The 21170-nt window shown below is 38.8% G+C and overlaps 1 protein-coding gene across 2 annotated transcripts in view; it reads left to right on the forward strand.

Annotated features, from left to right (window-relative positions):
* The window catches only part of LOC105486861 (proprotein convertase subtilisin/kexin type 2), a 253633-nt gene that overhangs the window by 12252 nt on the left and 220211 nt on the right, over nucleotides 1-21170 (forward strand). The gene's annotated exons all lie outside the window — the stretch shown is intronic.

Consider the following 21170-nt stretch of genomic DNA (forward strand, 5'->3'; position numbering starts at 1 on the left):
GTAGCCACCAATTCTCTTCAGTGGTTATGGAAGCTCAAACACAAGAAGGTAGTTGACATCCAAGAGTCAATTCTAGTCAGTTCCAGCTGACTATGTTCCTAGGAACTGTGAGCCAAGAATGGGAGACCAAGAGAGGCCTTGCAGAACCTAAAATATGGGAAGAAGGATGGGAAACAAGCCATTTGTGATCTCTTGAAGTCCAGTAGCAGCACTTTAGGCAGAGGAGAAGGGACAGGGATCCCTGGAGAGTTGTGTTTTAAATGAGGTTTGTCATTAACCCAAATTTGGACCCAGCAGCTGACGCCAGAAACAAACCATTCTGGCCGTAAACTGGAAAATGAGGAAAGGACCAAAGAAGAGTTATGGGAGTTTCAAACCAATGGACCAAGAAATTAGCAAGAGCTACAGTCATACCACAGGGACATATAGAAGGAGAAGATTATTAAGGTCATTCAACAAACATGTACTGAGTAAGTTCAGTAAACAAATATAATGCAACACACTAAGACATGGATTTGGGAATAAGTAAGCAACTGGGATTCGATCTCACTGGTCTAAGATGGTTCCAATAGATAGATGAGAAATCAAACCCCAAAGTGAAAACACTTTTTTTTTTTTTCTGTGAGACGAAGTCTCACTCTGTTGCCAGGCTGGAGTGCAATGGCGCGATCCCGGCTCACTGCAACCTCTGCCTCCCAGGTTCAAGCGATTCTCCTGCCTCAGCCTCCCAAGTAGCTGGGAGTACAGGCACACACCACCATACTCAGCTAATATTTGTATTTTTAGTAGAGATAGGGTTTCACCATGTTGGCCAGGATGTCTCGATCTCCTGACCTCGTGATCTGCCTGCCACGGCCTCTCAAAGTGCTGGGATTACAGGCATGAGCCACCGCACCTGGCCCATGAAAACACTTTTTAAGTCTGTGCTTGTGTTGCATTTACTAAGTCTCATTGGCCAAAGCAAACCACATGGCCAAGTTTAGAGTCAGTGTGGGAGGAGACTAACCAAGGGAATGGATACAGGGAGATATGAACAAAACATGGATCCAATTTCCTACTACAGGCCCCTCCGACAGTTACAACTTACTTGTGTTGTCCCATCAAAGGGTGAGGAAGCTGGGATATTTAACCTCCAGCTACCATTTCTTCTTGGTTGATGGTTGCTCTTGGGGAACATGAAATCTCTGGTACTTTTGCCTGCTGTAAGTAGACCAAGCATGCTTCCACTGCCAGAGAATACCCTCAGGAGAGCGGTGCCTGAAAGACATTGGCATCTGTAGGTACTCTCTACAGGTGACCTCCAGGGTGAACCAAGGGAAGGCAGGCAGTGCATCAATATCATGTGCTACACAGAGGACCTAAAGTTACCTAAAATTCAGGTTCGTCAGAGGCTAGAAAGAAACAGTTTGTGAGTGAGGCTGTATGTCTGATATCCTCTACCTGTCTCATTACCTGGGTGTCATTCTAGACTTGATATAAATCAGTCGTTCAGTCTTTAGAGGGTACATCATAGTTTGAATCCCACTGTGGACTGTAAGCCCAGACCTAGAATACTTGGTATATGTGGCTAATTACTCATAGGAGCATCATGCAATCTAGTTGTCTGTCTCATCCACTCTGGAAAGCTGGTTCAATCGTATCAACAATGCATTATCTAAACCACAGCCAGTAAACAACAAGGCTCAAATGTTTTTTGCAATAGTTGTTAAGCACATAAACGTAGTGTTTGATCTGCTTTCTCTTGTGTATAAAATGAAGGGTTAGACTAATGTCTTTCTAGGATCCCTTCATGCTGATTACAGATGAATGGGAGTGCTCCATGTAAACAAGTCTAGAAAGTTTTTGTGATAGATTTAATATATAGTGCATGTGAGGCCATGACTGTCAGCAAAAAGAAAGTCTTCACAAAGCAGGCAATAATACATTGAGGTGAATTTACAATGAGGCTTATAATTTCAAGAGGTTTATAAAGAAAAGCACAGGATGTGCAATGAAATGGGCACAGTTTTTAGGAGGATTGCAAGTAGTTTTTTCTGTCTAGATGACAAGAGACTGGGAGATGAGGCCAAAGAAGTGACCTGGGGCCAGTTCATGACTAGTCATCCATACTATGCTGAGGAATTTGGATTTTGCAGCTAGGTGAAAGGAGGCATCGAAAGGTACTTGGGAAGTGTGGCAGGATGGCCACATACAGGATATCCTAGGATAATAAGTTGAGCTAATAGTGACTTGGAGAAGCTTTGATCTCTGCCTGGTTTCTTTGTCCTATGGAATCACTCATTCTGGCAACAGGTAGCACATCATTTAATAGATGATGCTACTAGGAAGTCAGGTTATGTGTCTTTGATCCCATTGCCACTGGATGATGGCATCAGTGATACTAATGGCTTGATTAATTACTGTCCTTGTAGTCACATTGAATGGCTGGTAGAGCAGACAGTTCTATGCATGAAGTTTAGTCCAACTAAGAACAAAACAATTAAATGCACCTCCCCTGACATATAAATACACGAATGCAGAACAAATCCCCTAACTTAGAAGCGAAGAAGAAAAGAAAAGACAGAGGTGTATCAACGTGATCCTAGCTCACCTAATAGGCACATTACTCCCTGATATTCCAAAGAAATAATGCTCATTTTTAATTTTTTCTTTCTGGGATGATATATGGAAATGCTGCCTGCAACTAGAAAGAAACAGTTTGTGAGTGAGGCTGTATGTCAGATAACCACTACCTGTCTCATTACCTGGGTATCATTCTAGACTTGATATAAATCAGTTGTTCAGTTCTTAGGGGGTACCTCATAGTTTGAATCCCACTGTGGACTGTCAGCTCAGCCCTAGAATAGTGAATAACCATGGACAACACAAACCGCTTCATACTGAGCTCCCAGTTATGCAGAAGAGTGGATCCTGGAATAACAGAAGAGAATTGAGCATTATCCATGGAGAACAAGTGCTTAGGAATGGCATAGGAGTAGGCAGGGCTGACTTATAGCCAAGTGTACTGAGTGGTAGGTCAATGACTTACCCCTTTCTCCTCCAGTTTCCCTTCCACACAGCCCCTTACAAATCAGCTAATTACAAAAGAACATTCATCCATGAGTTATTTTATTAACAAGTGTGTGTTGAGCCCTATGAAGATGAGGCACATTGAAAGGGGTTGATTCTACAGACAGAAAGATAGCCTGTTCAAGTTTATGCCCAAGGGAAAGCACACTTATAGTTCTATAGTTCTATAGTCTAGTTTATAAGAATTCATCTAATCTGAGGTCTCTGTTTTGCCCTTGCAAATGCCTATTTTATGTGTTGGGGTGTGGGAAACTGTTTTAGCAATTGGTCTCTAGTTCTAAATGCAAAGGACATTCTCAGACCTTGCTAACCTGGTGACACACCCCAATAAGTTGAGGCTGAATGAGATCATCTGTCACATCTGGTTACTGAAAGACATGATGTCCTCACTCCACAGGCTTTGAGCTGTTGAGAGAGGAGCTGAAGTCACACATAAAGAATTTAGGCTCCTCCACTGCATGAAAAGCATCTGTTTAAGGAGCTGTCAAGCTGTCCACTTCTCTAGTGAAATCATATTTACTTTATTCATCTAAATAATGTGGCTTGTTTGCCTTCTGTGTGAAATTGTCTTGCACTGTTTCTCATTGGTGGGTTTTTGGGACAGCGTATGATTTTCTGTGCATCCATACGCCACTCTACCTCTGGGAATGGAATGGTTCTTGTTCAGTAGTTTTGGTTATTATAGCCCTTTATAGTTTATGAGTCACTGGGTTTACTCAAAATGTCCAGCTCCTCATGCTCATTTTTTTTCTCTATGGCCCAGCCATGCCCCACCCTGAAAATTTTTTTTTAAAGTAATAATAAAAATAAATAAATAAAAGTCATGTCCTCTATATTTCATTTCCAGTCAGTGGATTCTTGATTGGGTAATTTTTTGTTGTATTAGAGGCAGAGTCTCACTCTGTCACCCATGCAGTAGTATGATCATAGTTCACAGCAGCCTCAAACTCCTGGGTTCTAGTGATCCTCTCATCTGAGCCTCCCAAGTAGCTAGGACTAGAGGCACACACCACCGTATCTGGCTAGGATTTTATTTTTTCTAAAGACGAGGCCTGGCAATGTTGCCCAGGCTGGTCTCAAACTCCTGGGCTCAAATGATCCTCCTATCTCAGCCTCCCAAAGTGCTGGAATTACATACCTGGCCTTGTTTGGATAAATATAGCAATTGGAGTCCACTGAAATAAGCTGCATTTTTTTAGTTAGTTGTCATTCTCACGCTTGGATGCTCAGAAACATGTGCGTAAATAGCACTGAATGTACCCACAATTGGGTCTTGTGCTTAGTTTATAAGTCACTATTAGGTAGGTGAGACCAGAGCAGTTACTCTGAAGTTGAGGTAGCTGCATTTAGGACTGTGAACAGTGCATCAAGAAGCACACACAACGACGTGTGTAATGCCCCTGCCATGATGCATCACTTCAATCTAATGATGAGAAAGCAGATGATCCCAATTGAGAGACAGTCTGCAAAATAACTGGCCTGTACTCTTCAAAAGCATTAATGTCATAAAAGACAAAGACAGATAGACTAAGAAACTCTTCCCAATTAAAAAAGAAATGACAACCACATGCAACATATGATCTTGGATTGAACTTTGGTCTAGATTTTTTATTTTTATTTTTTTACTGTAAAGGATATTATTAAGACAGTTGGCAACATATCAACGATGTCTGTAAATTAGAAAATGATATCATCAGAGTTAACTTTCTGATGTTGATACTTATACTGCCTTGTTCTTAGAAAACACACACACCATCTACAACTTACTCTCAAATGATTCACCAAAGTAATATGTATATGTAGAAAAATAATTATTTTAATGCAGTAAAATGTTAACAATTGGGGACTCTGGGTGACATGGCTGTGAGTTATTTTCACTATTCTTACAACTTTTCTTTAAGTCTGAAATTATTTCAAAAGTAAAAACTTACTGCTAAAAGAAAAAATGTGTACATTGATGCAAAACTAACATTGAGGTCTCTCCCTCTATGAAATTGAGCTGAGTTAAACTTTGTCAACGACAGTGAGTTTCTGTCCCAGCTCTGCCACTATATAGCAGCATGACCATATCCACATCATTCAACTTTTTGAACCTCACTTTTCTCATCTATATAACCCAGAGGTCAATTAGAAATACCTGGACCCTTGGGATGTAGATAAGATCCACTCAAATCCCCATAATGTGCCCTGTAGAAGTCCTAACCCTTCCCAATATTCCTATAAATTCTGGGAGTGGAGCTAGATTTTCATTTTACTTCTGGATACAGTTTTCTACTTCCACCAAAACTTTCCAGTTAATAAATTATGTCTCCTTCTTACCCAAACAATCATTCTTCACAATGGTGACTCAAGTGTGAAATTTAGCCAGGTCCCTTGATTTCCCCTCACCAAAACCCTTATCACTCACCCAAGGCATCTGTGATTAGAATGTATTTTCCTGAAGATGTCACAGGTGCCAGGAGGGGATTTATGTTGCAAACACAAAGAACTTTAAAGTAAGCAGGTGCTTTGAGGAGTCCTTTCATCCCCTCACCACTGGGCATGGGCAGCAGCCTCTTCCTGCCCAGCCTCACACTTCTTGCCAGATCCTCCCCACTTTCTTTTATCTGCCCCTTGGTTTCTTTAGTATCTCCTCCTTTCATGGGTGCGGGCAGATTCTTCCCAGGCAGAGCAGATCAGATCTCCTTGCTGTCTAGGCACCCATGACCTCAGGTACCCATCAACCATCACAGAATTATCCCAAATAGAGACAGTTTCCTCCCTAAGAGGAGCTCAGATGATGACATTCTCACTCTCAAAGTGTCTGGAAAGTGAGACATAGTGCTAGATACTCGTGGAGGTCATCTCCAGTGTAAATATGCTGAGATTCTATGAAGTGCATCTGCTTTAATTTGACAAAATGGAAATTACCTTTTCAAGCAGATAGATATCAAACACAAATTCCTTTCCTCTAGCCTTGTTATCTATGTGGAATTTAATAGGATACCAATAAAATTTCACTAACAGATTATGTTTTATACTGACCTTGCCAAATGCAACATTCTTGTGGGTTATTCCAGTTTTTAAAGGGATATCTTGCTTGTGAAGATACTAGCATGTAATTTTCTAGCTTAGACATCTACTTTTCTCCCTTTTTGTCTTTTGTTTAGAAATAACTCTGACCCCAAAGCTGGTGTTTGGGAGTAGTTAATTACTTCTCTTGTCTTCTATGGCTGCTCCAAAGAGCTTGGACCTGACTACAGACCAAAGTAACAGAGACTGCCAGCCTTGTCTGTAATCGATAGGGTTTTTTTCTTTTGTTAGAATGCCTGAGAGTATTTTTACCTTGTGTTCAATCTCATGAGTTTCTTTTCATTCCATGTCTCTTATGATGTGCCTTCTTTCTTGTGCTTAATAGAGTCCTAGACCACTCAGAGCTAACAAGTGCAATGTGCATCACTCATTGGATCACAAATTGAGTTTGGCCAGCACAATGCTTTCAATCCGTTTGACTTGTGGAGGAGCATGTGCCCTCTAGTTTACCACAATCCTCACCACTTTCTACTGTCTTTTACCTGATTCGCTTAGTTAGATGGCCTGCTTGACCCCCAATATATTGAATGTCTTACCAATCCCCAAAGAACCCCATAACCTTAGTCATTCACATTGAATAACACAACTACTTAATAACTCTTTCCAGAATCTAGAACTTCCTGATTTTTTAAATTTACTCAACAGGTATCTGTGACATGATACTCTGTACTTAGTACATGAGAAAAACAGGTATTTTCCCCATAGAGCTTGCAATCCAGTCATTCCAAGCACTGTGTTCTGACAGATCATTCTTTCTAGCATACCAAGATAATTTTGAAAGATGAAGATTTAGGCAACATGTCAGTACCTCAATTTTCTTTTTAATTTTAACATTCTTCTACTCCCTATTACTGTATCCAAAACCAGCCTTGTGGATGGCTCTTCCTATGAGTAAGAAGCATTTCCTTACTATAAAGTGTGTACAATCCACTTGGCTGTGGGTTGGAGCAGCTCTGCTAGGATTGACTGGGGATATTCAGCTGGAGGGTTGACAATGAGAACACAACAAGGCAGATGATCAGAGAAATTAAAGTAATTACCCACAATCAGCCTTTGATAGTAGTCACAAAATTTAAAGGGCGAATGTAAGTCACAAACTTAAAAAGGAGAATGTAAACGTATGAACCAAGAGAGGTTCCGTGTTCCTGGTTTAACAGTGGAATAGAAAATGCAGGATAGCCTCGAGAAAAATGCCTGAATGAATGGTCCCTCTACTCTGTGCTGTGGAAGTTGGTTGGGTCCAACCCTTTCCATGGGGAATGTGGTCCAAAGTGGACCTGAAGAGTGTGGTCTGTCCCCTAGTGGTCCTAGGCTGTCAATCAAACTATCCCATCCTTGCCTGGGACAGCAGTCGTGGTTTCACTGATGATAAATAATTCTGCTTGAAAAAAAAAAAAGTGGTTTCTCTTTAGTGCTGGAAATAGATACTTAATTTTTATTTTAGATTAGACACAGTCACTCTTTTGTTGTTGATAATTAAGAAATAAAATCACTCTAGAAGTTGTTCTTCTCTCTCTGTTTGCTCTGAAGTTGAAACTCAGGGCCTATTAGGAACCTTCAGAATTCTCACTGAGATCTGTTTACCTTGCACACAATCCAGGGAAATCAATAGTCGTCTCCTGGCAGATATCAGTAATGCGCAAAACCCATTTCCTACTTGACTTGGAAGGAGAAAGAAACATTAGGAAGAGTGAAAAATGGGAAAAAGAGCACATCAGTTCTTCTGCACATGGTCTCTCATCCTCCAGTAGCCTACCCCAGACCTAAATTCAAATAAGCTTCCCTTTCTCTCCCATCCCTACTGCTAGGCATCATGTTCTGCCCATAAGAGATTGCATGCAATTGAAGGAAATAAAGAATCGTCTCTGAGAAAGTCAGTAAAATGCAGAGCTTATCCCTGTTGGCAAAATTCAGGTCCCCAAATGAAATGGACAAGCAATTATCAGCTGAGCCAGTTTTCAATCCTTGATGATTGTTTCATCTGCCAGTTTTTATTTCTTAAACCTCTTGACAGCAGTCCCTCTTACAAATAAAATTATAAAAATCTTATATAGCAAATGATGTCCAGTGTTCTACCAAACTAGATCCCGACTAAGCCTGAACAAGGACCATGAAAACCAGCACAGTGAACAAACACAAAGAAAGCAGCCAAAGGTAAAGCGAAGAGTCTGATCCGGGAAGTCTTAACTGTTCTGAGGGTTCTGAATCCGTTTGAGAATCTGTAATAAGCAGTAGACTCTCCTGAGAACAAGCGAATGCACAGATGCACAAAATTTGGAATGGAGGCCATGCCAAGGTCACAGACCCTCTGGAGCATCTACAGATTCCCTAAGGGAAGAGAACTCTGGTGTTTAAAAGAAGCAGGAAATAGACTCCATGAGAATTTAACACTTCTTTTTATCTGTTCACAATTGGTTGCCAGTTCCCTGGAGTTCCCTACTGCTGGGAAAAGGGAGTGTGTGGGTTCAGAGAGGTGCCGTAGCTTGGAGCCATAGTTTTCAGTGGGAAAAGGAAGTAAGAGGAAAAGAAAGAAGACAATGAGAAGTGTTGCTGAGACCCATGCATTTTTGTGGCCATAATAAGAATTTCTAAAACCTCTGTAAGTCTGACTTAGCAACATTATTATACTGTCACCCAGCCTGAATCTTCAAGCTGACAATTTGCTGCAAGTTCTTCTTTCACTTCTTTTTCTCCTTCCTTCTGGAACCATGCATATTTTGCCTTAAGAGAACAAGGTGATGATGTAAAAGAAGGATGTGTATGTGTGTGTGTGTCTCTGTGTTTACATATGTGTGTGTGTGTTTCAATGAAGGAAACATTTGAAAACACTAAATGTCCGCAGTATGAGAGGCTTCTTACTAGGACACTCAGGTGAGTGTTTGGGAATCTACCAATCAATGGGGAATCAACCAATCTAGCCTAACAATATGTCTTTGCTATTTGCAAGATTTGCAGTCTACTTAAGGATCTCAGGAATGCATTGACCAGCCTACATCCTTGAGGTCTGTGTGGGCAGCAAGTACCTTATACTACTGTAAGTCACATAGCATCTGTCTTTCTCTCCCTGCGGTGGAGCTTATGCTTGCACAAAGCTCTTAAGCAGCTGCTTCTCAGATGCTCAGAAGACAGTGTATCTCGGGTCTGCACTCCAAAAGCAAGAGACAAAAAAGGCCCAGAAAAATAACCAATGCCTACAGGTTACTCTTTTGTTAGGTTCATGATCAGTCAATTTACCTGTTTATTGCATAAGAGTAAGCTCATCAGAGGTTCAAATTTTAGCTTTATGAGACCAATTAGCTCCATTTTCTTTCATAGCCAAGAGAGATCCTCCTCCCAAAGAATCCAGAATCATGGGTCCCAAGATCACAGCAGTGAGGATGTCACCCACCAGCCTGGCTGTCCTTGAATCCCACTCATCTCCATCAGGAATTGCAGCCCAAAATCTCATTAATTCCTAGTCATGGTTACAAAGGGGCTGGGACGTAAAGTAGGACCGCAACACAAGCAGCGTGGTAGGAAGGATGCTGGACTTACACTAAGGAGAGCTGGGATTTCTGCAGAGAGCTCCCATTCATCTGGTCAGGCCCTGGCCCCCCGGAGCCTCAGTGTCTTCTCTAAAAAAAATGAGGCAGCTAGACCAAGCCAGGTATGCAACTCAGTTGCCTAAGGTAACACAACCATGGAAAGGGAGCTTAGTGTGTGACCATAGGAAGTGGAGGGGTAGGTGGGTTCTGATTTGAAACTAGGAAATACATGACCCTTCTGAGGTCATTCAAATTTAAATTTTAAAATGCTTTTACTTTTTTTTTTTTTATTGTACTTATGTTCTAGGGTACATGTGCATAACGTGCAGGTTTGTTACATATGTATACTTGTGCCATGTTGGCGTGCTGTACCCATCAACTCGTCAGCACCCATCAACTCGTCATTTACATCACGTATAACTCCCAATGCAATCCCTCCCCCCTCTCCCCTCCCCATGATAGGCCCCGGTGTATGATGTTCCCCTTCCCGAGTCCAAGTGATCTCATTGTTCAGTTCCCACCTGTGAGTGAGAACATGCGGTGTTTGGTTTTCTGTTCTTGCAATAGTTGGCTGAGAATTTTTAACTTGCATCTTGGAAATAAATTTAGACGTTAGAAATGTTGCATAAGTAGCACACAGGTACACCTATGTTCATGGCAGCATTATTCACAATAGCCAAAATGTGGAAGCAACTCAAGCGTCCATCAATAGATGAATGGATAAACAAAATGTGTTATACAAGGTGGAATATTCAACCTTAAAAAGGAAGGAAATTCTGACACATGCCACAACATGATAAACCTTGAAGACACTGTGCTTAAGTAAAATAAGCCAGGCACAAACGGTCAAATACCGTGTGATTCCACTTAAATAACCTAGTTCAAGAAATCAAATTCATAAAGACAGAAACTAGAAAGGTGGATGCCGGGGCTGGGGAGTGGGGACTGGAAAGTTATTGTGTAGTAGGTACAGAATTTCAGTTTGAGTTGATTAAAAAGTTCTGGTAATGGATAGTAGTGATAGTTGCACAATGTGAGTATACTTAATATCACTGAACTATTCACTTAAAAATCATTACAATTGAAAATTTGATGTTACATACATTTTATCACAATAAAAAACATTACTTTAAAAAAAGCAGAGTTTCCATATACCTTTTATTCAGCTTCCCCAAAGTTAACATCTTAGGTAACCATAGCAAAATTACCAAAGCCAGGAAATAAACATTGATATAATACTATTAGCTAATCTACAGGACTTATTCAAAATTTTCCAGTTGTCCCGCTAGTGTCCTTTTTACTGATCCAGGTTCCAATCCAAAATATGATTGTATTTAATAGTTATGTCTCATTAGTTTCCTCTAATTTGGAAAAAGTTCTGCAGCTCTTATTAGTAGTTTATGAACATGATGACTTTGAAGAGTATTGGGCCGGGCGCAGTGGCTCACACCTGTAATCCCAGCAGTTTGGGAGGCCGAAGCAGGCGGATCACGAGGTCAAGAGATCGAGACTATTCTGGCTAACACGGTGAAACCCCGTCTCTACTAAAAATTAAAAAATTAGCTGGGTGTGGTGGCGGGCGCCTGCAGTCCCAGCTACTCAGGAGGCTGAGGCAGGAGAATGGTGTGAACCTGGGAGGTGGAGCTTGCATGAGCAGAGATGGCGCCACTACACTCCAGCCTGGGCTACAGAGCGAGACTCTGACTCAAAACATAATAATAAAAAAAAAATAAGGCCGGGCGCGGTGGCTCAAGCCTGTAATCCCAGCACTTTGGGAGGCCGAGGCGGGTGTATCACGAGGTCAGGAGATCGAGACCATCCTGGCTAACATGGTGAAACCCCGTCTCTACTAAAAATACAAAAAACTTTTGAGACTCCGTCTCAAAAAAAAAAAAAAATAAATAAAATAAAATAAAAAAGAGTACTCGCCAGTTATGAGTTTGTCTGATGGTTCCACCTGACTGAATACACGTTATGTATTTTTGGCAAGAAAATCACATGAACTATGTGCCCTTCTTAGTGCATCATAGTATGACTCATCACTGGTGAAGTTAACTTAGATCGCTTGGGTAAAGTGGTCTCTGCCAGGTTTCTCCACTATAAAGATACATTTCTCATTGTTTATTATTATATTTCACCTATTAATTTTAGCATCTATTGTAGATGTCTGCCAGCCACAATTATGTTATTACTGTGACATTTTCTGAATGATGATATTCAATGTCCATCATTTCTTCTACATTTATTGATGGGAATTCCACTGTAAGGAAGAGTTTTCCCTGCACCTCAATTTATATTTAATTTCTTATTTAAAAAACACTAAAACAAGCCAGAATCGTGGTAAAATATGTTCCTCTAATAACCACTGGCGCTTCACAACTCCACATTTTCTCTCTAGTGTTAAAAATTCTAAGTTCTAGGTCAGATACAGTGGCTCACACCTGTAATCCCAGCACTTCAGGAGGTCAAGGCGGGCAGATCACTTGGGGTCAGGAGTTCACGTTCAGTCTGGCCAAAATAGCGAAACCTGATCTCTACTAAAAATACAAAAATTAGCCAGGTGAAGAGGTAGGTGCTACTTGGGAGGCTGAGGCAGGAGAATTGCTTGAACCCAAGATGCAGAAGTTGCAGTGAGCCAAGATCGTGCCACTGCACTCCAGCCTGGGCAAAAGAGTGAGACTCCAAAAAATTAAAAGTAAAAAAAGAAATTATCAGATCCATAATGCCTCCTGCAATAGGAAACAAAAGGTCAAATTCATACTATCTGGTAGTGTTCAAAGTAGAAAGTTTTTGGAAAGCAAAATACAGCACACTTACATTTTCTTCCTCTCCCCTCACTTTTTTTATTTTATTAAATCTTAATATTATCCAGAGTATATCAGCAGGGTTAAGTAGAGAAAACATTTAAGAACCATTAAGCCTGGAATATGCACCTGAAATATTTATGTTAAAGTTGCCATGGGGACTGTGGTTTTTAATGAACAGGAACTAAATCACGAAAGCTGCAATGCTCTAAAAAGCTTTTATTCACAGAAAAGACCCCTGGTTAAGTTGACTATTCCTTGAAGATCATCCAGTATCTGCTGCTTTGAGTCCAGGCCTGTCCCCCTATGCCAGGGAAATCCCTTGAGAGCCCTTATCTGAGCTGCTCCAGGATGATGTCATCAGTTGACAGAACCAATATTATTGTAGAGTTTCATGTTAACATAGCCATGAAAGCTGAAGAAATAAAACTTTTTTTTTCAGCTAGCTACTTGTTTCTGTAGTCCATTGCTGAGTAACAAACCAACCCAAAATTTGGTGGTATAAAACAATAATTTTATTATACTCATGAATGTGGCAATTTGTAATCCAGGCAGGGCACATTGGAAATGGCTTGTCTGTGGTCCACAAGGTGTGGAGACTCAGTTGGGAAGACTCAGCAGCTAGAGGATGACTGGTATGGTTGGAGTTGGAATCCTCTGAAAGCTTCTTAATATGTGTATTTAACACCCTAAATGGGATGACTTGAAAGCTGCGATCTTCCAGGATTGTCAGGCAAAGCACTACACACGCTTCTCAGTGTTGCCTGGGCTTCCTCATAACATGGAAGCCTGAGAGGAGTTGTACTTCTTAAATTGTAGGTCAGGACTTTAAGAGCAAATGTGTTCCAGGGAACAAGGCACAAGTCAAATGGCCTCTTATGACTTAGATTCAGAAGTCACATGGCATCACTTCCACCATACTTGTAATTAAAGCGATCATGTTTCCCAGATGCAAGGGCTGGAATCATGGACCTCATTTCTTGATATGAGGAGTGTTAAAAAAAAAAAAAAAGCTGTGGCTATGACTTTAAACAGTCACACTCTTCAAAATTAAAACACTAGAAAAATACAATTTTTAATAACAGTGAAAAAGAGTCTCTTAAGGTGAATAACCTTCCCTTTCTCCAAAAAAGTCTAAGAAACATTCCCCAAGTGTCCCTCTGACTATAATAATCTCTTCTTTGGGTTCCCATAGCAGCTTGTCAATAACTCTGCTATAGCACATTCTGTTCTAACAATAAAAAGAGTGACTATGCTTGAGTGCAAGATATTTTTCCAAGCACTTTTCATGCATTATCTCACTTAATTCCCATAATAAAAACATCTTATAAGAAAAAAACCTGAGGCCCATGAGGGTTAAATAACTTGCCAAAAGTCATATCGCTGTTACGAGGAAGAGCGAGAATTTAAACCAAGACAATCTGGCTTCAGAACTCATGTTCTTAAATCACTCCACCACAAAGTACTGTTAATATATTGCTGTGGGAAATCTTCCTTCCGTGTGAATTGTGAGCTGTTTGTAGGCTGAGACCATATTATCATTACCTTTGTCTCTCCAGCACCAAACACAGTGCCTGGCTTATGACAAGGAACACAAAAACACACAATAGAAAAATGCACAAGAGAGAATAAACTAAAATGTCAATAAACATATGAAAAGATGCTCAAACGTTCAAAATAATTAAAAATATTCAAATACGATGACAAAATATTCAAGTAAGATGACTATAAATTGGCTAAAATTAAAATATCTTTAATAAATGTCAATCCAGCCGGGCGCGGTGGCTCAAGCCTGTAATCCCAGCACTTTGGGAGGCCGAGGCGGGTGGATCACGAGGTCAGGAGATCGAGACTATCCTGGCTAACATGGTGAAACCCCGTCTCTACTAAAAATACAAAAAACTAGCCGGGCGTGGTGGCGGGCGCCTGTAGTCTCAGCTACTTGGGAGGCTGAGGCGGGAGAATGGCGTGAACCCGGGAGGCGGAGCTTGCAGTGAGCCGAGATCACACCACTGCACTCCAGCCTGGGAGACACAGCGAGACTCCGTCTCAAAAAAAAAAATAAAAATAAAAATAAATAAAAAAAATAAATGTCAATCCAGTGTTACTTAGACAATGCGGAAATGGATAATTTTATTCTTATTTACTTTTCAATGGATCTTGGAATATACAACCTTATAGGGAAACTTTTCTGAAGTATTTATCAAAATGATGAATGTTAATAATCTATGACTTAGAGGTTGAATTCCCAGGATACGTCCTACAGGAAAACTCTCATCTATACAAATAGTGATAATCATAAAGCTACTCATCATAGCATTTTTAATAGCAACTTGATTAAGAGATATAGTTAATGGGCCATAAAATTTATCCTCTAAAAATGTGCAATTCAGTGATCTTTAGTATAGTTGCAAAGTTGTGCAATCATTGCCAATATCAAATTTTAGAATATTTTTACCACCCTTAAAATAAATCCTGGACCATTAGCAATCACTCTTCATTTCTGTCTCCTCCCAGCCCCAGGCAACCACTAATCTAATTTCCAGCTCTATAGATTTGTCCATTCTGGACATTTCATATAAAGAAAATGATACAATATAAGATCTTTCTGTCTGGCTTCTTTAACTTAGCATTAAGTTTTCAAGGTTCATCCATGTTTTTATCATGTATCATTGCTTAATTCCTTTCCATTTAAAAATAATATTGCATTTAACATATATATCATATTTTGTTTACTGTTTTATCAATTGATAGAAATGTACGTTGTTTCTAGTTTTTTACTACCATGAAAAATGTTGCTATGAACATTTGTATACAAGTATTTGCATAAATGTATGTTTTCATTTCTCTTATATGCACCCATACATGGAATTGCTGGGTCATATGACAAGTCTGTGTTTAGCATTTTGAGTAACTGCCAAAGAGCTTTCCAAATAGGCTGTACCATTTTACTATCCCACCAACAATGCATGAGGGTTCAAATTCCTCCCTGTCCAGGTCAACACTTGCTGGTTTGGGTGCAGTTGGGTAGGGGATGTTTGTTTTAGCGTGTGTAAAGAGATATCTCATGGTTCTAATTTGCATTCTCTGATGTCTAATAATGTTGAACATCTTTTTGTATGTTTATAGGCCATTCATATTTCTTCTTTGAAGAAATGGCTCCTCGAATTTGCACAGTTTTGAATTGGGTTACTTGACTTTATTATTGAGTTGTAAACATATTTAAAACATTCCTGTGCAAGACCCTTATCAGAGATATGATTTTCAAAATTTTTCTCCAATCTGTAGGTTGTCTTTTCATTTCCTTCATTATTTCCTTTGAAGTACAAGCATTCTTAATTTTAATGAAGTACAGTTTATGTTCTTATACTTTTTGTGTTGTATCTAAGAAAACATTGCCTAACCTAAAGACATGAAGATTTATTCCTATGTTTTATTCTAAGAGTTGGGTAATATTAGCTTTTACATTTGGGACTACAAATCATTTTGAGTTAAATTTTTCATGTGGTATGAGATAGGAATCCAAATTCATTTTTTTCATGTGAATATCTAATTGTTCAAGCACAAAACTGTGCTTGAACAGACTATTCATTCTCATTGAATTGTTTTAGCATCCATGTTGAAAATCAATTGACCATGAGTTTATCATCATAAATTATTTCTGGATTCAGTTTTATTCCATTAAACTACTATATGTCTCTCCTATGCCAGTACCATACTGCTTTGATTACTTTAGCTTTGAAGAGGTGTTGAAATTGGAAAATGTGAGTCTTCCCAGTTTGTTCTTCTTTATTAAGATTATTTTGGCTATTCTTGGTCCTTTGAGTTTACATTTGAACTTTAGGATAAGCAAAAATGACAGCTGAGATTTTGGAAGTAATTGTACAGAATTTGCAGATAAGTTAGGGAGCACTGCCATTTTAAAAAATCCATGAACATGAAATGCTTTTCCATTTATTTAGATCTTTAATTTCTTCCAGTGATGTTTTGTACTTTTCAGTGTACACATCTTGCACTTCTTTTGTTAAATTTATTTCCCAGTATTTTACTTATTTTATGTTATGTTAAATCAACTTATTTTCTTAACTTTATGCTTGGATTGTTCATTGCTTGTGTATAGAAATATAATTGATTCTGCATGTTAATCTTGTATTCTGCAACCTTGCTCAACTCTTTTGTCAATTCTAATACTTTCTGTGGATTCATTATAAATTTCTATATACGAGATATGTCTTCCGCAAATAGAGATAGTTTCTCTTCTTTCTTTCCAATCTTGGTGCCTTTATTTCTTTGTCTTGCCTGATTGCATTAGCTAAACTCTCCAGTACACTCTTGAATAGAAGTGGCAAGAGCAGATAACTGTCTTGTTCTGATCTTAGGAAAAGCATTCAGCCTTTCACCATTAAGTATGATGTTAGCTGTAGGTTTTTCACAGATAGATTTATCACATTGAGAAAGTTCCCTTTCATTCCTAATTTTAAGACACATATTTATTATAAAAGAATGTTGTATTTTGTCACACGCTTTTCTGCATTGGGATGTCCATGTGGTTTTTGTTATTTATTCTATTGATATAGTTATTATAGTAATTGATTTTTAGATGTGAAAACAACTTTGCATTCCTGGGGTAAATCCTACTTGGTTATGATGCATAATCCTTTTCATGTGTGATTGGATTCAGTTTGCTACTATTTTGATGAGCATTTTGTTGCTATATTTGTAAGAGATCACAGTCTGTAGTTTTCTTTTATTGTGGTATCTCTGTCTTTTCTTCATGTCAGGGTGATATAGGCCTCAATGAATGAGTTGGGAAGTGATTCTTCTTTTTCTTCCATTTTTTGGAAGAGTTTCTGAAGGACTGGAATTATTTATTTAAACATTAGTAGAATTAATCAGGATTAGTAGAATTCATCAGGATTTATTTTGCAGAAAGGTTTTAAATTACTAATTCAATCTCTTTACTGCTATTCAGGCTCCCTGGTAAATTTTTAAATTCTGTTATTTTACTTTTTAGCTCCAGAATTTCTGTTTGGTTCTTTCTTCTTCTTCTTTTTATCTCTTTATTGATATTCTTTATTTGATGATTCACCATTCTCATGCTTTCCTTTAGTTCTTTAGATATGGTTTCTTTGAACATATGTCTGGGTATAGTTATATCGATATATAAATATAATCTGAATATTTATACTTATCTAGTTTAGTCTTTGTCTAGTAAGTCCAACATCTGGGCTTCTTCAGAGAGTTTTTATTATTTTTCCCACTATGTGTGGAGCATATGTTCTTATTTCTTTTTGTGTCTCACAATTTTTCTTGAAAATTTGACATTTTAAATAATATAATATGACAACTTGGAAACCAGATTTACCTCTCCCCAGGTTGTTGTTGTTTCTAGGTTTTGCTGTTTTTACTATAGCTATTTTTCCCCCACCCCCACCCCCGGTTTTTTTCTTGTGCTTTTTTAATTATTATTATACTTTAAGTACTGGGATACATGTGCAGAACATGCAGGCTTGTTACATAGATATACATGTGCCATGGTGGTTTGCCACACCCATCAACCCATCATCTACATTATTTCTCCTAATGCTATCCCTCCCCTAGCCCCCCACCCCCTGAGTGTGATGTTCCCTTTCTTGTTTCCATGTGTTCTCATTGTTCAACTCTCACTTATGAGTGAAAACATGCAGTGCTTGGTTTTTTGTTCCTGTGTTAGTTGGCTGGGAATGATGGTTTAATGAAGGAGTTAATAAGTGGAAGTCTGATAGCATCTGAGTGACAAGGGAAGAACCACTTTGCATAATAATATGTAGAGTGTGTGTGTGTGTGTGTGTGTGTGTGTGTGTGTGTGTGTGTAAGCAAATAAGAAGATCTAAAAGTCACTCATTTTACTATTAAGGAAATAATCATTTGCTCTTGCAAGTAGGTAGGCCTAGAGGGGGAAAAAAAAGATCCATGTCCTTGCAAAGGACATGAACTCATCCTTTTTTATGGCTGCATAGTATTCCATGGCACACACATGCCACATTTTCTTTATCCAGTCTATCACTGATGGGCATTTGAGTTGGTTCCAAGTCTTTGCTATTGTGGAACTTAAATAAACTTACAAGAAAAAACAAACCATCAAAGAGTGAGCGAAGGACATGAGCAGACACTTCTCAAAGGAAGATACTTACGCAGCCAACAAACATATGAATAAAAGCACACCATCATTGGTCATTAGAGAAATGCAAATCAAAACCACAATGAGATACCATCTCACACCAGTGAGAATAGCGATCATTAAAAAGCCAGAAAACAACAGATGCTGAAGAGGATGTGGAGAGATAGGAACGCTTTTACACTGTTGGTGGGAGTGTAAATTAGTTCAACCATTGTGGAAGACAGTGTGGCGATTCCTCAAGGATCTAGAACCGGAAATACCATTTGATCCAGCAATCCCATTACTGGGTATATACCCAAAGGATTATAAATCATTCTACTATAAAGACACATGCACACATACGTTTATTGCTATTTGTTTACTTAATGTCTTTCTGGACTAATTCTGCAAAGTCTGTAATTTCTATAATGTGCCAATGAATCTGCTTGGTTAACTTAATAGTTAGCCAATGACAGGACAGAGGTTTTCTTAAAGACCTTGAATCAATGCAGCTTTGTTTTTGTTTTTACCGTTTGCTGAGGGGCTCTGTTGTATATATTGGGACATATCCTCAATACTCAAGCAGGTAGTTTGAAACTCTGCTATGGCCTTCACCTCCTGTTTTTAAAGAGACTTAAAGTCAACTAAAGATGAGCACTTAGAGCCTTCTTCGATATTTCCTGGTTGTGTGTACAGCTCTGCCTATGTGTGTGGCCTTCTAAGTGTCCAGGAATATATTACAGCTTTGTAAAGCCTTCTATGGACATCATATTCCTTAGATTCTTTTACAAAGGTTTTTGTCCAGCCTTTTATTTGCCCCAGTTCATATTGCTACTTCAGGAAATTGCAACCTTAAAAATTTGCCACTGATTATTTTTGACAAATTCCCTGGGGAGTAGGGCTTTTCCAACTGAGCAAACCCTGGGACAGATCAAATAATAACAAATCCTATAAATGGAACTTTTCCAGATAGCTTCCAGGCTATTATTTATGGACGAGGCTTTTTGAATAACTCTAAACCCAGTCCTCACCCTCTAGTGTCTATTTGGCTACTGGTTTTCCCAGTTGCTGTGGTTGTGAGGATGTTCGTGTTCAAAGATGCTGCAGAGCTATGGAGAAGAGGATGGTCATAGAGCAATTTAAAATAGCACACAGTTTGCCATTGTCACTGAGATTCAACCTTTTTATTGAATAAACTTCGGGTTGCTGCAAGCCTCTTGTTAATTTCCAGTGTTCTGAATAAGTTGATTTGGCAATTTTTTTCAAAGTTCTATTTGCTTGTCTATAACAGTAGATTCTTGAAGGTTCTTACTCTATTATACCTGAAGTTCCCCCACCCCAACACACAGCATTATCTTTGAATGTAAAAAAAATGGAAACATCTTAATATGCATCAATAATGGAAAGGCTAAATAAGTCATGATATATCCCATGTAATGGAATAATATGCAGCCATTCAAAAGAAGAAAGTAGTCTGGGTGTTGAAGTAATATGTACCACAAACCCCATGACACATGTTTACCTACATAACAAACCTTCACATGTACCCCCAAACTCAAAATAAAAATTTGAAAAAAGGAGTTAATAAGTGGAAGTCTGATAGCATCTGAGTGACAAGGGAAGGGAAGAACCACTTTGCATAATAATATGGAGAGAGAGAGAGAGAGTGTGTAAGCAAAGAAGAAGATCTAAAACTCACTCATTTTACTATTAAGGAAATAATCATTTGTTCTTGCAAGTAGGTAGGCCTAGAGGGAAAAAAAAAAGATAACCTAACTCCAACACTGCCAAAAAAGAAAACATGAAGAATTTTTACTTTGTTATTTGTACTTTTCAGTTTTCTAAATTTACTCTATATTTCCTTTATATTAAAAATAAAATAATAATGATAAATATTCTTTAAGAAATATTTGAGCCACACTGAGGTTCTTTGTGATTTAAAAATCTCAAATTGGCCCCATCTATGTTAGAAAACCTTTCTATCAAATCTGCTTCCCTTTTCTTCCAAACTCTGGATGGCAACACACACACCAAAACTTACAATAGCAAATACTTTGAGTAGTGGAATGCTTTCTGATTTAGGGACTCTTTTGAGAATCTGATGAAACCATGCATCCTATTTCCCAAAAAAATGTACATATTTACATTATTTGTCTATAATTTGTAAGCATTCAATTAAATTAATTAATCAGGTTAAGAACTGCAAACAGCATGTCTTCATCAATGTGAAGACAGGTGGAGAAAAGCAAGAGATCTGGGAACTTCAAGGCCCTGTATTTATACAGAAGAGAAAAAGATGCCCAGAGAGGAAACCACTTGCTCATAAGCATACTGATGGTAACAGACATGAGCCACATCCAGGTCTCCAAACTCCCAGGTCAAGGCTCTTCCCACCAAGTTACTTTGAATCATAGAACGAATGACTGGCTTGTTTAGGTTCTCCAAAACTCTTACAGGCCCCGTGCCAAAGATAAGCTCTCATTACTGTGACTTCTCTGATTGGCTCTGACCTGATTTCAAGGATCCTTGAGATGGGAAGATAGAGGGAAACCAGACCTGCCA

Source organism: Macaca nemestrina, chromosome 15 (genome assembly GCF_043159975.1).
Source record: "Macaca nemestrina isolate mMacNem1 chromosome 15, mMacNem.hap1, whole genome shotgun sequence".
In the NCBI taxonomy this organism is placed as follows: Eukaryota; Metazoa; Chordata; class Mammalia; order Primates; family Cercopithecidae; genus Macaca; species Macaca nemestrina.